This window comes from Ursus arctos, unplaced genomic scaffold, assembly GCF_023065955.2.
Source record: "Ursus arctos isolate Adak ecotype North America unplaced genomic scaffold, UrsArc2.0 scaffold_50, whole genome shotgun sequence".
NCBI classification, from domain to species: domain Eukaryota; kingdom Metazoa; phylum Chordata; class Mammalia; order Carnivora; family Ursidae; genus Ursus; species Ursus arctos.
Genome location: NW_026623068.1, coordinates 121,130 through 137,869, shown reverse-complemented (window position 1 = coordinate 137,869; position 16,740 = coordinate 121,130). Strand labels below are relative to the sequence as shown.

Sequence of the window (16,740 nt, the reverse complement as noted above, 5' to 3'; positions counted from 1 at the left end):
AACACTGAGATCATGACCTGAGCTGAAATCAAGAGTCGGACACTCAATTGACTGAGCCATCCAGGCGCCCGTTTTGTTTTTTTTCTTAATTTTTTTTATTATGTTATGTTAGTCACCATACAGTACATCCCTGATTTCTGATGTAAAGTTCGATGATTCATTAGTTGCGTATAACACCCAGTGCACCATGCTATACGTGCCCTCCTTACTACCCATCACCAGTCTATCCCATTCCCCCACCCCCTCCCCTCTGAAGCCCTCAGTTTGTTTCTCATAGTCCATAGTCTCTCATGCTTGATTCCCCCTTCTGATTACCCCTCTTTTTTTATCCCTTTCTTCCCCTACCGATCTTCCTAGTTCTTCTATTCCATAGATGAGAGAAATCATGATAATTGTCTTTCTCTGCTTGACTTATTTCACTTAGCATTATCTCCTCCAGTGCCGTCCATGTTGCAGCAAATGTTGAGAACTCGTTCTTTCTGATAGCTGAGTAATATTCCATTGTATATATGGACCACAACTTCTTAATCCAGTCATCTGTTGAAGGACATCTCGGTTCCTTCCATGATTTAGCTATTGTGGACAATGTTGCTGTGAACATTGGGGTGCATATGGCCCTTCTCTTCACTACTTCTGTATCTTTGTGGTAAATACCCAGTAGTGCAATGGCTGGGTCATAGGGTAGCTCAATTTTTAACTTTCTAAGGGACCTCCACACTGTTTTCCAGAGTGGCTGTACCAACTTGCATTCCCACCAGCAATGTAGGAGGGATCCCCTTTCTCCACATCCTCTCCAGCAATTGTTGTTTCTTGCCTTGTCAATTTTTGCTATTCTCACTGGCATAAGGTGGTATCTTAGTGTGGTTTTGATTTGAATTTCCCTGATGGCTAATGATTTTGAACATTTTTTCATGTGTCTGTTAGCCATTTGTATGTCATCATTGGAAAAGTGTCTGTTCATATCTTCTGCCCATTTTGTGATTTGTTTATTTGTTTCTCGCGTATTGAGTTTGAGAAGTTCTTTGTAGATCTTGGATACCAGTCTTTTATCTGTAGCGCCATTTGCAAATATATTCTCCCATTCCGTGGGCTGCCTCTTAGTTTTTTTGACTGTTTCCTTGGCTGTGCAGAAGCTTTTTATCTTGATGAAGCCCCACAAGTTCATTTTATCTTTTGTTTCTCTTGTCTTCCGAGGTGTGTCATGAAAAAGGTTGCTTTGGCCGATGTCGTAGAGGTTGCTGCCTATGTTCTCCTCTAGGATTTTGATGGATTCCTGTCTCACATCGAGGTCTTTCATCCATTTGGAGTTTATCTTTGTGTATGGTGTGAGAGAGTGGTCAAGTTTCATTCTTTTGCATGTAGCTGTCCAATTTTCCCAGCACCATTTATTGAAGAGACTGTCTTTTTTCCACCGGATGTTTTAAACAGGCCAATTAATTATGAAGAGATTGAGTCAGTGATAAACTCTGACAAAACTCTTTGTTTTTGTTTTGTATTTTCCTTAGGTGATTAACACTTTAGGCCTTGCGGATCCGCTGAGGAAAGCAACGGCGCTCACAAGAAGGAAAACAGACTCAAAGTCTGTGTAGGTACAAAGTTTATTGCCCTTAAGACTTTGCTTCCTGCCTTCCATTTATAACCAAGAACGAAACCAACAAGAAATAGAAACCAAACACTGAGACTAGTCCATGCAAAAGAACAACGATAAAAATGAGAGGTAGAGCAATATCTTACAGGCCAGTATGCAGCCTGCAGTTAACATTCCAAACTTGAAAACCGATGCGAAGAGTATCGGATTGATTTTTGCAATTGCATAAATATACATCGTAGGTACGTATATATGTACGTACCCTGCGTATAAATACACACATCCACACAGACACCGTTTGCGCAACTGAAGTGTTGGGGGAGGGATGGAAGTCCAAGTGGGTAAGTAGGTTTGAAAAGCAATAGAATGAAGTTTCCTGCAAGGTTGCACAGCTTGAGGAAACAGCCTTGACCTCTGTCTGTAAAGCGGTGCCTTCCACATAGGCTGCTTCCGAGGGTTGTACGTGTTCCTGTTTGTCCAGCATGCGGAGTAATGCCTGGCACTGGAGTCAGCACTCAGCACTGTTGATTAGAAGTGAAATGAAGCAGCCCCAGCCTCGACCCTCACTGGCTGGGAGAGCGGGGAGGGCCCCTTCCCATTCCCTCAGACGAAGAACTGCCCGCTGGAGGGCATGTCACACCTCTCCTGGCAAGTTCCCAGTGTTGCAGGTGACACTCCTGCCGATAGGGCAAAGTCAGTCAGTGCTTCTTGAATGAACAGGTGGCTGGACCAGATCCGCGTTTCCCACGGGAGGAATGTGAGGTGACTTTAGGTGGCACCCCGGTAGATGTGTTACATTTTCAAAGGTATTGATTACAGGGTGTGTTAGAAGAAAATATTAGGTAGCACGTCACACCTGGGTGCTAAAAGAAGTGAGTTGATCTAAAGGACTGTTGAGGGGCCCCTGTGTGGCTCAGTGGGTTGAGCATCTGCCTTTGGCTTGGGTCATGATCTCGGGGTCCTGGGATTGAGCTGCATGTCGGGTTCCCCGCACGCTTCTCCCTTTTCCTCTCCCTCTGCCACTCCCCCTGCTTGTGCTGTCGTTCTTGCTTGTTCTCAGTCTCTCAAATAAATAAATAAAATATTTAAAAAATGTAAAATAAAGGAATATTAAATGGAGCAGGTGCATGGTGAATGTCATGAAAATTTCAGGACAATCGTGGATTGAATGAACACTGTTAAAAGGTCTTTCTAAATCTGATATTTTTCATTCTTGGCATTTTATTTCAATATCTATTTATTTATTTAACTTTTTGAGAGAGAGAGAGAGAGAGAGAACACGTGTGAGCAGTGGTGGGGAGGGCAGGGGAGAGAGAAAGATCCCAAGCAGGCTCCACGCCCATTGCAGAGCCAGACATGGGCCTCAATCTCAAGAGTCTGAGATCACAATCTGAGCCACAACCAGGGGTCGGCTGCCCAACAGACTGTGCCACCCAGGCACCCCTGATTTCTTCCTGGTGTGTCCTGCAGTCACTGGAGCATCGTGTTAGAGTTGTCATTACGTGTGCACATGGACGTGCTCAGTCTTCCTCGTGGAGTGGTTGGACCGCTGCACTCACAGCCCCTGGCTGCTTCAGTCCACGTACCATCTAGGGGCCATTTGAAGAAGGGGCACAAATTCTAATTGCTGTTCGAGAACCATCCATCGATACCTTCTGATCAGACCAAGAAAGACTCAGTAACACAGCCTACACCTGGAGGGTCAGGAGCTTGGAAAGAAATCTCAGAGCCGATGATGGCGATCTCTTCAGAAGCGCAGCCTCGCCAGTGTGCTTGGCTGCACGAAGGTCAATGCTGTGTGGAAACTCCCAGATATCCTGAAAGGGAAGACCTAACCAACCCATGTCACTCATCTTTTTCCTTTCATTCTGTTCAAATAAGTCTAAAAGGGCTTTTTCATAAACACAAAATTAGAATTCTAAGCAATAAGAAAAACACTGACTAACTGGCAGTGTTTCTTCTTTTTTCTGTCTTACAATTGATGGTGTCTTAGAATGAAATACGGCATATGGTTAGTGTAGAAACATTCTAAAACAAAGAGAAGTTAAAACACACACATACACATACACACCCATGCACCCCAGAAATCTCTGATGTTTCTCCTGTTTCTCTGCTGTTCTTCAGCCTCCCTGCCTGCCTTCTGCTACTGGAACATTCCAAGGCGCTTCCTGCCCCAGAGCATTTCTATCTGTTGTGTGTCCTGTCTGGAATGCCTTTTGCACAGCTCTCTCCGATTCTGTGGGGCTCCACGTGGCCTTCCCTTTTCAGGGAGGCCTCCCTTTTACCTTCTCTAGTGCAGGTCCTTCCATCCCCCATGCTGTTGTCCTTCATCTGGCATAAGCTCTTATGTCTCTTTGTGTCTGCTCTTCCCGGGCTCCCCACGGTATCCCCAATGCCTGGCACTTAGCAGACACTGGACAGGTATTGCTTGAACTGGATCCATAGTGTTAAACTGAGGGCGAATGCAGCAGCTGCTCCTTGTCATCCAGGAGAGGGCAGTAGGAAGTACAGGGAGGAGCTCCTAGAGGAAGGCAGCTTGGTCAGCTTTTCAGCAGGTAGAGCCTCTGAGTGGTGGAGCGAGTGCCTTCTTTGTGGGGCGTGCTCAGGGAGTGGCTTGGTGTTGTTGAAGGGTTCTGGCACCGGATGTCAGGGTTGGCCAGTCATTTGGAATGTTCCTTCCAACCAGACATCCATGTTTGAGGACTGTTCTCATCACTGGTCTGTGGTTCTTGCTTCAACTGCAGATGTGGCTTTTACCACTAGATGGCACTAGATGATGCCTTTGAGGACAGTGCTCCTCAAAGCACCAACAGAGAGCAATTGTCTCTGTTTTAATTATTGAAGTAATCCATCTATACAATGTTATATCAGTTTCAGGTGTGCAGCATAGTGATTTGACAAGTCTGTATACATTACACAGCGCTCACCACGATTAAGTATAGTCACTATATGTCACACAGTAGGGCATTGTTACAATTTTATTTGACCATATTCCAGACATTGTACTTTTCATCTTTGTGAGTTATTTATATAAGTGGAAGATTGTAACTCTTAATCCCCTTCACCAATTTCGCCCCCCCCCCTTTACCTCTGGCAACCATCAGTTTGCTTTCTTTCTTGAAGAGTTTGTTTTGTTTTGTTTGTTTGGAGAACAGATTTTTCATGACACTTATACCCAGAACACATACTTCGACCAAAGCTTCCTGAAACAGTCTTTAACTCTTACAGTATGTAGTCCATACTGATTTTTTCTAGTTTACTCTAGTTGACTGTATTTTCTAAGACGGTGATTTGCAAACTATTACATTGATTTTATGACATGGATGGGTCACAATTCATTGTTTGAAAAGCACCATTTTAGACAACTGAGCCTGTTCACCCTTGTAAAACTCTATAGGTCAGCTTTCCTTGACAATCTGGGCTTGCAGGTAATTGTGTCCCTTAGTGCGTACTTTGTGTGTTTCTGTGTTGAGTTGCTGCCTTGAGTAGCCGAAGGTATGTGCTTCCTTATGGGTGTCTGTGGATGTGGGAACATGGACGTGGGAGACTGGGGGGGGACATGTTTGTACAGGATTTGCACCGACTGTAGTCAAGAGAGCAGTAAGCCTTGTCAGTGGATATAAAGAGAAAATAGAATATCTATCTGCTTCTGGGAGCTCAGAACCCAGCTGGGTGACATCATACACACACACACACCCACACCCACACCCTACCCCTTTCAGCTTACTCCTCAAGCAAGTGGAAATGAGCTGATGCGCTCAGGATATCATTTAGGATGTTTCAGGGTGTAAATAACAGAAAACCAACTCCATTTGGTTTATTTATTACTTTTTTTAAAATGTAAATTCAATTAGCCAACTTACAGTACATCCATAGATTCAGATGTAGTGTTCAGTAGTTTGTCAGTTTTGTGTAACACCCAGTGCTCATCATATCACGTGCCCTCCTTAATGCCCATCACCGAATTATGTCACCCCCACACCCACCTCCCCTCCGGCAACCCTCAGTTTGTTTGCTAGAGTTAAGAGTCTCCTATGGTTTTTCTCCATCTCTGATGACTTCCCAGTCTGTTTTCCCTCCCTTCCCCTAGGTCCTCTGGCCTGTTTCTTATATTCCACATATGAGTGAAACCATATGATAATTGACTTTGTCTTACTGACTGGTTAGTGTACTTCGCTCAGCATAATACCCTCCAGTTCTATCCACGTGGATGTAAATGGTAAATTTTCATCCTTTCTGTTGGCTGGGTAATATTCCACATGGTATAGATGTGGTATAGATGGTAATACCACATCTTTTTCCATTCATCTATCGATGGCCATCTTGGCTCTTTCCACAGTTTGGCTGTTGTGGACATTGCTGATGTGAACATTGGGGTGCACGTGCCCCTTCGGGTCACTACATTTGTATCTTTGGGGTAAATACCTAGTAGTACAATTGCTGGGTTGTAGGGTAGCTCTTTTTTTTTTTTTAAGATTTTATTTATTTGTCAGAGAGAGAGAGCACAAGCAGGGGGAATGGGAGGCAGAGGGAGAAGGTGGCTTCCCGCTGAGCAAGGAGCCCGACGCGGGACGTGATCCCAGGAGTCTGGGATCGTGACCCGAGCCAAAGGCAGATGCTCAACTGACTGAGCCACCCAGGCATCCCAAGGTAGCTCTATCTTTAACTTCTTGAGGAACCTCCATACTGTTTTCCAGAGTGGCTGCACCAGTTTGCCTTCCCACCAACAGTGTAAAAGTGTTCACCTTTATCCTCATCCTTGCCAACATTTGTTTCCTGTCTTGTGAATTTTAGCCATTCTTACTGGTATGAAGTTTTATCTCATTGTGGTTTTGATTTGTATTTCCCTGATGCCAAATGATATGGAGCAGGTTTTCATGTGTCTGTTGGTCATTTGTGTGTCTTCTTTGGAGAAATATCTGTACATGTCTTCTGCCCGTTTCTGGATCATTTTTTGAGTTTTGAGTTTGATAAGTTCTTTATAGATCTTGGATACTAGCCCTTTATCTGATAAGACATTTGCAAATATCTTTTCCCGTTCTGTGGGTTGCCTTTTAGTTTTGTTGACTGATTCCTTTGCTGTGTGGAAGCTTTTTATCTTGATGAAGTCCCAATAGTTCATTTTTGCTTTTGCTTGCCTTGCCTTTGGAGCTGTGTCTAGCAAGAAGTTGCTGCGGCTGAGGTGGAAGAGCTTGCTGCCTATGTTCTCTAGGATTTTGTGGGATTCCTGTCTCACATTAAGGTCTTTCATCCATTTTGAGTTTATCTTTGTGTATGGTGTGAGAGAGTGGTCAAGTTTCATTCTTTTTCATGTAGCTGTCCAATTTTCCCAGCACCATTTATTGAAGAGGCTCTCCTTTTTCCATTGGATTTCTTTCCTGCTTTGTCGAGGATCAGTTGACCATAGAGTTGAGGGTCCATGTCTGGGTTCTCTGTTCTGTTCCATTGATCCATGTGTCTGTTTTTGTGCCAGTACCATGCTGTCTTGATGGTTACAGCTTTGTAATGGAGCTTGAAGTCTGACATTGTGATGCCCCCAGCTTTGGTTTTCTTTTTCAACATTCCTTTGGCTCTTTGGGGTCTTTTCTGGTTCCATACAAATCTTAGGATTATTTGTTACAGCTTTGTGAAAAAGTTGATGGTTTTTTCATAGGGATTGCATTGAATGTATAGATTACTCTGTGTAGCATAGACATTTTAACAATATTCTTCCAATCCATGAGCATGGAACATTTTTCCGTTTCTTTGTGTCTTCCTCAATTTCTTTCATAAGTGTTCTGTAGATTTTGGAGTACAGATCCTTGACCTCTCTGGTTAGGTATATTCTTAGGTATCTTATGGGTTTTGGTGCAATTGTAAATGGGATCGATTCCTTCATTTCTCTTTCTTCTGTCTCATTGTCAGTGTATAGAAATGCAACTGATTTCTGTGCGGTGATTTTATATCCTGCCGTGTTGCTGAATTCTTGTATGAGTTCTAGCTATTTTGGGGTGGAGTCGTTTGGGTTTTCCACATAAAGTATTGTGTCATCTGCAAAGAGTGATTGTTTGACTTCTTTGCCCATTTGGAGGCCTTTTATTTCTTTTTGTTGTCTGATTGCTGAGGCTAGGACTTCTATTTGAACAGCTGTGGTGAGAGTGGGCATCCCTGTCGTGTTCCTGACCTTAGGGGAAAAGCTCTCAGTTTTTCCCCATGGAGAGTGATACTCGCTGTGGGCTTTTCGTAGATGTCTTTTATGTTACTGAGGTATGTTCCCTCTACCCCAACACTGTGGAGAATTTTAATCAAGAAAGGATGATGCATTTCGTCCAGTGCTTTTTCTGCATCAGTTGAGAGGACCGTATGCATCTTGTCCTTTCTTTTATTAATGTGATGTATCATGTTGATTTGATTTGCGAATGTTGAGCCACCCTTGCAGCACAGGAATAAATCCCACTTGGTCATGGTGAATACTTCTTTTAACGTACTGTTGTATCCTACGGGATAGTATGTTGGTGAGAATTTTTAAACCCATGGGGTCTTTGTCTGGTTTTGGGATCAAGGTAATGCTGGCCTTATAGAACAAGTTTGGAAGTTTCCCTTCCATTTCTATTTTTTGAAACAGCCTCAGAAGAATAGGTATGAGTTTTTCTTTAAATGTTTGGTAGAATTCCCTTGGGAAACCATCTGGCCCTGGACTCTTGTGTGTTGGGAGATTTCTATCACTGCTTCTATTGCCTTGCTGGTTATGGGTCTGTTCAGATTTTCTGTTTCTTCCTGATTTAGTTTTGGTAGTTTGTAAGTTTCCAGGAACGCATCCGTTTCTTCCAGATTGCCTCATTTGTTGTCATATAGCTGCTCATAATATGTTCTTAAGATTGTTTGTATTTCCTTGGTGTTGGTTGTGATCTCTCCTCTTTCATTCATGATATTATTATTTTGGGTCCTTTCCCCTTTCTTTTGGATAAGTCTGGCTAGAGGTTCATCAGTCTTATTAATAATTTCAAAGAATCAGCTCTAGGTTCATTGATCTGTTCTACTGTTCTTCTGGTTTCGATTTCATTGATTTCTGCTCTGCTTTTTATAATGTCCGTTCTCCTGCTTGGTCTAGGCTTTATTTGCTGTCCTTTCTCTAGCTTCTTTAGGTGTAAGGTTAGCTTGTGTATTTGATACTTTTCTAATTTTTTTTTGAGAAAGGCTTGTATTGCTATGTACTTTCCTCTTAGGACTGCTTTTGCTGTATCTCAAAGGTTTTGAGTAGCTGCGTTTTCATTTGCATTCGGTAAGAATTTTTTTAATTCTTTTTTTTTTTTTAAGATTTTATTTATTTATTTGACAGAGAGAGAGACAGCCAGCGAGAGAGGGAACACACGCAGGGGGAGTGGGAGAGGAAGAAGCAGGCTCTCAGAGAAGCAGGGAGCCCAATGTGGGGCTTGATCCCAGGACCCTGGAATCATGCCCTGAGCCGAAGGCAGACAGTTAACGACTGAGTCACCCAGTTGCCTCGAATTTTTTAAAATTCTTCTTTAATTTCCTGGTTGACCCATTCATTCTTTAGTAGGATGCTCTTTAGCTTCTGAGTGTTGGTGTTCCTTCTAAATTTCCTCTTGTGCTTGAGTTCCAGTTTCAAAGCATTGTGGTCTGAAAATATGCAGGGAATAATCCCAGTCTTTTGGTATTGGTTGGGACCTGATTTGTGACCCAGTGTGATCTGTTTTCGAGAATGTTCCATGTGCACTGGAGAAGAATGTGTGTTCTTTTGCTTTAGGATGGAATGCTCTGTATATATCCATGAAGTCCATCTGGTACAGCGTGTCATTCAGAGCCCTTGTTTCCTTGTTGATCATCTGCTTAGATGATCTGTCCATTGCTGTGAGTGGGGTGTTGAAGTCCCCTATGATTATTGTATTATCATCAATGTGTTTCTTTAATTTGGTTTTCAATTGACTTATATAATTGGCTGCTCCCATGTTAGGAGCATAAATATTTATAATTGTTAGATCTTCTTATTGGGTGGACCCTTTAAGTATGATATAACATCCCTCTTCCTGCCTTACTATAGTCTTTGGTTTAAAATCTAATTTGTCTGATGTGAGGATTGGTACCCCAGCTTTCTTTTGAAGTCCATTAGCATCATAAATGGATCTGTACCCTCCTCACTTTCAATCTGGAGGTGTCGGAGTCTCTTGTAGATAGCATATGAATGGGTCTTGCTTTTTTATCCAATCTGATACCCTGTGTCTTTTGATTGGAGCATTTAGCCCATTTACATTCAGAGTAACTATTGAGAGATATGAATTTAGTGCCTTTGTAGTACCTGTAGAGTCCCAGTTTCTGTAGATCGTTTCTGTTTCTTTCTGGTTTACATTACTTTTGGGCTCAGTCTTCGCTTAGAGGATCCCTTTTAATATTTCTTGCAGGGCTGGTTTAGTGGTCATGTGTTCTTTCAGTTTCTGTTTGTCCAGGAAGCCCTTTATTCCTCCTTCCATTCTGAATGACAGCCTTGCTGGATAAAGTATTCTTGGCTGTATGTTTTTCTCATTTAGTACCCTGAATATATCATGCCAGCCCTTTCTGGCTTCCCAGGGCTCTGTGGATAGGTCTGCTGCCAGCCTAGTGTTGCTACCCTTTTAGGTTAGGAACCTCTTGTCTCGAGATGCTTTTAGGATTTTCTCTTTATGTCTGAAATCCGCAAGCTTCGCTCTTGTATGTTGGAGTGTTGATCTCTTTTTATTGATTTTGAGGGGGGTCCTCTCTATATCTTGGACTTGTATGCCTGTATCCATCCTGGGATAGGGAAATGCTCAGCTATGATTTGCTCAAATATACCTTCTGTCTCCCCTCTCTCTCTTTCTTTGTTCTCGGGGACCCCAGTAATCGTTTTGCATTATGGTATTGCTGATTTCTTGAAGCCTCCCTTCATGGTCCATTAATTGTTTTTCTCTCTTTCCCTCGGCTTCCTTCCTTTCCATCAACTTGTCTTCTATGTCACTTACTCTCTCTTCTGCCTCACTTACCCTAGGTGTTAGAGCATCCAATTTAGACTGCATCTCAGTTAAAGCATTTTAAATTTCAGCCCGATTAGATTTTATTTCTGCACTAAGATTCTCTAGTCTCTTTTATGCTTTTTTCAAGCCCAGCTAGTAACTTTATAATAGTTATCCGGAATTCCAGCTCTGATATTTTACTTATATCCATATCAATTAGATCTGTGGCAGAGAGTATTGCCTCTGGTTCTTTCTTTTGTTGTGAATTCCTCCTTCTAGTTATTTTGCTCACAGAAGAATGGATGAACAGGAGAGCAAAATCAAAAATATTAACCACGACCCAAGCAAAATCCACACTAGACAAATCCAAAGAGGTCAGAAACCAAAAAAGAAAAAAAAAAAGGGTAGGGGAGAAGAGAGAATATAATCTCCCAGGTGTTCAAAACAGGTGATCCACTTGGTCTTGGGTATATTTTAGTCTGTTTGTTAAAAGACACTAAATCCCAATAATGTAAAATCACCAATGTGTGTGTGTATGTATATATACATATACAGAAACATAAAATTGAATAAAGTGAAAAGAAGCCAAAAAGGAAGAATATATCTAATGTAAATGTAAAAAAATGAAAGTTAAAAAAAGACTTAAAAGCAAAGAGTTGATAATATACGAAACTAGTTGAAAAGGAAAAAAGAAAAGGAAAATTTTAAACTGAAAGATCAACAAATCACGAGAAAACCTTTGAATTTTATTTACTGTTTTCCCCTAGTGCTTGCTTCTAAACTTGGTGTTCACCTGTTTTTCCACATGGTTTTCTGGGGGAGGGGCCCACTGTGCTGATTCTCAGGTGTCTTTGCCTGGGGGGAGTTGTACCCTCCATTTCCAGGGGGCCAGGCTCAGTGTAAACTGCCTCTAGTTGGTCTGTATGGCTTTTGTTCCCTGAAGGCTTTCTGGGCCTCTTTAGAGGATGAAAACAAAAGTGGTCATGCCCTGATCTCCAGTCCCTGTGCTGAAAGATCATGGTTCCCTCTCTTCAGTAAACCCTCAGGGATAAGGGGTCTTCACTTTTGTGTATACCAAACTCTGCAGTCTCCTGCAGTGCATGCCTGCACTGATCCTCCCAGGAGAAGGCGGAGGGTCGCGGCTTTTCTGTCCTTTGCAGGGCCCCCACATGATAGCTGTTGCCTGACCAAGCTGCGGTTTGAGGTTTATGGCAATCCCCCTCCTCTGCTCCCCGACCCTAACAGATTTCCCGGCTCCAGTGCCTGGGAACTCTGCTGGCTCAGGTACCCCTGTTTTTCCTGTGACCCTAGGGATCCTGAGACCACACTGCCCCACCTGGGATTCTGCCCCACCTCGCCACCTGAGCACCTTTCAGGCAGGGACGTCTCTCACTTGGAGCAGATTTCTAAAGGTCTGATTTTGCACTCTGGGGTTATGTCACTTTCCTGTGGACGGCTCACACAGGCTCCCTCTCCCCGCAGATGATCTTCCCATATGTCCCCACAGATTCATTTCTCCGCACCTTCTACTTTGCAAAAAGTGGTCACATTTCTCTTTGTAGAATTCCAGCAATTCTTTCTGTACATCTCAGATTGAATTCATACGTGTCCGGAAAGACGTAATAGTTATCTAGCTAAATTACAGGGACCAGATGAATTGAGGTCCCCTGCTGTTCCATCATCTTGCCTCCCTCCCTCTATGTATTACTTTTTAAAAAATATTTATTTATTTTAGAGAGTGAGCAGGGGGATGGGCAAAGGGAGGGAGAATCCTGAAGCAGACTCCCTGCTGAGCACAGAGTCCGACACGGGGCTCAATCCCAGGACCCTGAGATCATGATGTGAGCCTAAACCCAAGGTAGCCACTGAATTGACGGAGCCACCCAGGTACACCTCCATTTGGTTGAAATGTTAAACACAGGGGTGCATGGGTGGCTCAGTCAGTTAAGCGGCTACCTTGGGCTCAGGTCATGATCTCAGGGTCCTGAGATCGAGCCCCCCATCAGGGTCCCTGCTCAGTGGGAAGTCTGCTTCTCCCTCTCCCTCTGCTACTTCCCCTGTTTGTGTTCTCTCAGTTATTCTCTCTCTCTCTCAAATAAATAAATAAAACCTTAAAAAATAAATAAATGGTAAACATATATATTAATTCACAAGATAACTGATGAGGGGCAGAGCAGACTCCAGGCCCACAGTGACTTGGCATGGCCTTAGCGTTCCAGGCTCCTTCCCCTACGTCTTGTTGTCCTAAGGCTAGTTCCACTCAGGTTTGACAGAAGACCTTCAGGGATATTTGGACTTCAGCTCCCCGGCTTAGAACACCAAAACTTTGCTTCCTTGTAGCGTAGACCAGGGAGAGTTTAGGCTACCATAGCATTTTCCGGTTGTATAGACCAGAGAGTACAGGCTACTCTAGCATTTTCTAGGTTGTAGCAGTTGTGTTTATTTGTTCCTGGTTTTCCCACTATGACCTGCTTAAGGGATGTGGAAGGACTGGTACCTAATACAGAGCCGGGGGAAATACTTAGGTAGTCATTCATAAGTTTCACAAAACAATCCTGGATCTCCTTTCCTATGGACACAGAACTTCTGGTTGAGCAGAGTTGTCTGATTGGCTCTGGCCAGTGAGTTTGCTGAGGGAATAGGTGGTGGCAGGTCTTCTAGGTGAGGTATGAGGTGAGGTTATGTGCTCTCTAGGGTCCTGGAAAAAGAGTTAGCCGCATGAGTAAAGAGAGGAAAGAAATGGCCACTGTGGGGAGGTTGAGGGGCCGTGTATGTGAGCACCAAGAGGGATGGCCGAGTCTGTTGACATTGGTAAGGGAGCACCAAACGTGCCTCTGTTGGCCTTTTGAGGTAGATGATTTTCCTCCTCGACCTGGGTCCTGAGAACTGGGCCAGAACCTAATGACCTCTATTTATCTGCCTCCTTTCCTCTGTTCCAGGTTTGCAGTAAGCCTTGGCTACTGGCATGACCCTTACATCCAGCATATTGTAAGAGTGTCTAAGGAGAGGAGGTCCTCCGAAATTAACAGAGGCAAGTGACCCCCTCCCTCCCAACGTCCCCTCATCAGCCCAGAGGCCTGACGTTTTAGGAATTCATGCTTAAAAAGAGAGAGTTCCAGTGTTCACTCTCTCCAGGCATATGAATGTGCTCCTATCCCAACATCCTCATGAACACAGTGTATTATGAACCTTTTCATTGTGGTTAATCTGATATGGGAACATGTTATCTTACAGTAATTTTGTTTTATAATCCTCTGATTTTGGGGGTGAAGTTGAAAATCATTTTTGTATGTTTAAGAGCCATTTATATGATCTTTCACTGTGAATTGTCTGTTCAAGGAAGGAATTACTTTTTTGGCTTTATTAAAGCAGTAATAACACTGTTAGGCTCTGCAAGTCCTTTCTATCAAGACACAGAAAGGATTTGAGGTGGGAGGGTGACTCAGTCTCAGCCAGACTGAGAAATTAACCAAGTGACCACAGTCCTTGTGTGTGCCAGGAATCCTGGCCCTAAAGATGGAGCCTATGGGTAGATTGTATAAGAAATGCAAAGAACGTTTAACGTGGTGGTCCCTGAGAAAAAGGACGTGGATCTTACTTGGAGCTCAGGATGAACCCAGGCATTAGGAAGATGGGGCCAGGCCTGGCTCAGAGGCCTGAAGCCTCCCTCCTGGGCTCCTGAGGAAGCTTTCTGTACCACTGCTGCAGAGGCAGGGACCCACCTCGGGGCCTTGGGAGCTGGGTGCCCGAGGCAGCATGTCAGCCAGCCTGCCTCTTCCTCTGCCTGGGCTGGCATCTCCAGACTGGGGCCCACTAGGAGAGTGCTTCCCAAACAGCGTGTGGTGAGCATTTTTAAAGTTTTTTCCCAATAATCAGCCTGTTGTGGATGATACTCTATAACATACAATAAAAATGATTTCCTCGAAAAATAAGAAGCCAGAGACACGTAAAATACAAGCTCAAATTGTGTAGTAGCAGAATCAATAGGACTGCAGTAAGTTTCTAAATGCTACTCCAATTTTGTTCTTAAAATAGTTAAGCGCAAGGCTTTAGAACACAGATTTTATCTTCCTTTCCCCTCTTTTATTTCCCATCCCCTTTACTCCAGCTCCCCACTCCGGAGCTAAACAAGTCCGTTTATTGGGCAACGTTTACTCCTGGCTTCCCCTCCCACCGGTGCTCTGTGAGGCCTTTTTATAAACATAGAGGCTCTTACCCACACAGAATGGAGATGAAGGGAACACGGTAAGAAATACTTTTTTTTTTTTTTGACATTTATCTGCCCCATTTCCTGACCCCAAAATATTATTTTTGTCATGATCTCGCAATTCTGAGTATTAGTCGAGTCCTAAGTAGCTTTACCTAGCTATGAAAAAGCGCGTTTCCAAAAGGAACATTTAGATCTGACATTTTGATGTAAAACACTTGTCTTTCCCATGTAAAATAATGGGACATTTTATTTTAATTTTTAAAGATTTTATTTCTTTATTGGAAAGAGAGACCATGAGCAGGAGGGGCAGAGGCAGAGGGAGAAGCAGGCTCCCAGCTGAGCAGGGAGCCCGATGCAGGGCTTGATCCCAGGACCCTGAGATCCTGACCTGAGCCAAAGGCAGACGCTTAACCAACAGCCACCCGGGTGCCCCAAGGGGCAATTTATTTGTAAGATCGTTAATTCCATTAAATCATTAAATAGATTGTACTTACTTTGATTGTAGCAGCTTTGAATTAAATTTAAAAAAGGAAGAGAATGTGAAAGTCACTCTTTCTCCCATGAAGTCCACAATAACCCGCTGACCCGGAGGAAGAGCAGAAGTGTCCTGATTTGCTTTTCTCCTGGCGTGTGCTCTGCAGGGATGATATCCCACCTCACTGAGCAATAGCTTGTCTCTGTCTCTCTCTCAGGACATTTCGCTCACGTCCATGGCGTGAGTCCGCTTATAAAGGCATTTCTACGGAAGACAGAATGTCATTGTCAAATTCTAAATCTTGGGACTGGGGTGGATACCACCTCTGGAGATTAAAGGTAAATGAAAATTCTGCCTCTTCTTTCCCAAATTGTTTCACCTGTGAAGGTGCCCGCCTGGTTCAGAAATGTTAAAATATATTCAGAGGGAATGCAGTGACGGTCTGTCTCGCGCCCCCGTCCCCAGATGCTTGCGCCTGCTGCCCCCGTCAGCCACATACTTAGTGTCCCCAGAGCTCTGGTGAAGGATGGGTGCCTTTCATCTCATCCTTTGCTGTTACAAACAGGGCTTAGGATAAAAATCCTAGTAGACATTTCCTCTGCATGGGTGGAAGAACCCTGCCCGTGGAATTATGAGAGCCAGAGCCCCTGCATCTGCCATATTGGCAATAACGAAGATTTTATTGTCATCCTGCTAGTGTCTTTGGTACAGGCTGGAGGTGCACACGGCTGGGTGATTGTGCGATGACACAAAGGCCTTTTGCAGCTATTCCCTGATTTGGTCCCTCACCTGCTCTGTTAGGGAGCAAGAACAGGTGTAACTGCGCTCACTCACAGGAAAGGAGACGAGTCTGGTTAGTGGCAGAAGTGGGACCAAATGGGCTGCAGCTCCTCCAAATCCAGGTTCCTTCCCTGTTCTCTACACAGAGCCTGTGCTTGTTCAGGGGGGTCTCTGCGGTCTGTTGGGCTGTGGTGCGTCTGTACCTCAGTGACCATGGTGTGGTGGAAGGAACGGGAGCAGAAGGCAGTGACAGAACGTGTGCAGTGTGAGTGGAAGGCATTGGAGAAATGCCTCCTCTCGGCCCGACACCGTTTCGACTTGGTCCCGACATTTGGATTCTCCCCGCTGTCATGTAGGTGGGTTAATAATGAACAAATCTGACATTTTTATTCCTGGGAACAAGGTACATTGAGACTTAGGTACCCCTTCCAAGAAAAAGGTTCTCTCTCAGGAGTGAGGAAGGCGAACAGCACAGGGTCAGTAAGATATTGTGGAGGTGTTTTGTTTTGTTTGATAATTATATTGGTCCAAAGGGTTTTTTTAAATATATATGTTTCTTAAATAATAAAAAATAAACAATGCTTCTTTGCTTCTTGGAGCCTGGGCCTGTCGGGCCAAATTTAGCCCACTCAGCTATCGTCGTAAATAAAGTTTTATTGCAACACAGCCACTCCCATTTAGCTGCATCTTCTCCATGGCTGCTTTACCAGCATGACAGCAG

At 43.8% G+C, this 16,740-nt stretch overlaps 1 protein-coding gene across 11 annotated transcripts in view; it reads left to right on the top strand.

Moving 5' to 3' along the window:
- The window catches only part of LOC125283178 (thyroid receptor-interacting protein 11-like), a 51,501-nt gene that overhangs the window by 18,866 nt on the left and 15,895 nt on the right, over positions 1-16,740 (top strand). For 4 of the 11 annotated variants that reach the window (XM_057307532.1, XM_057307536.1, XM_057307537.1 and 1 more), the window contains exon 1: positions 14,832-15,577. The exons of 2 other annotated variants lie outside the window; for them this stretch is intronic. The gene's annotated coding sequence lies outside the window, so the exon portion shown is untranslated. Of the gene's footprint in view, positions 1-1,505; positions 1,586-14,662; positions 14,800-14,831; positions 16,376-16,740 lie in introns of those variants that run through there. 5 more of the 11 variants (XM_057307534.1, XM_057307533.1, XM_057307535.1 and 2 more) reach the window with 4 other exon arrangements.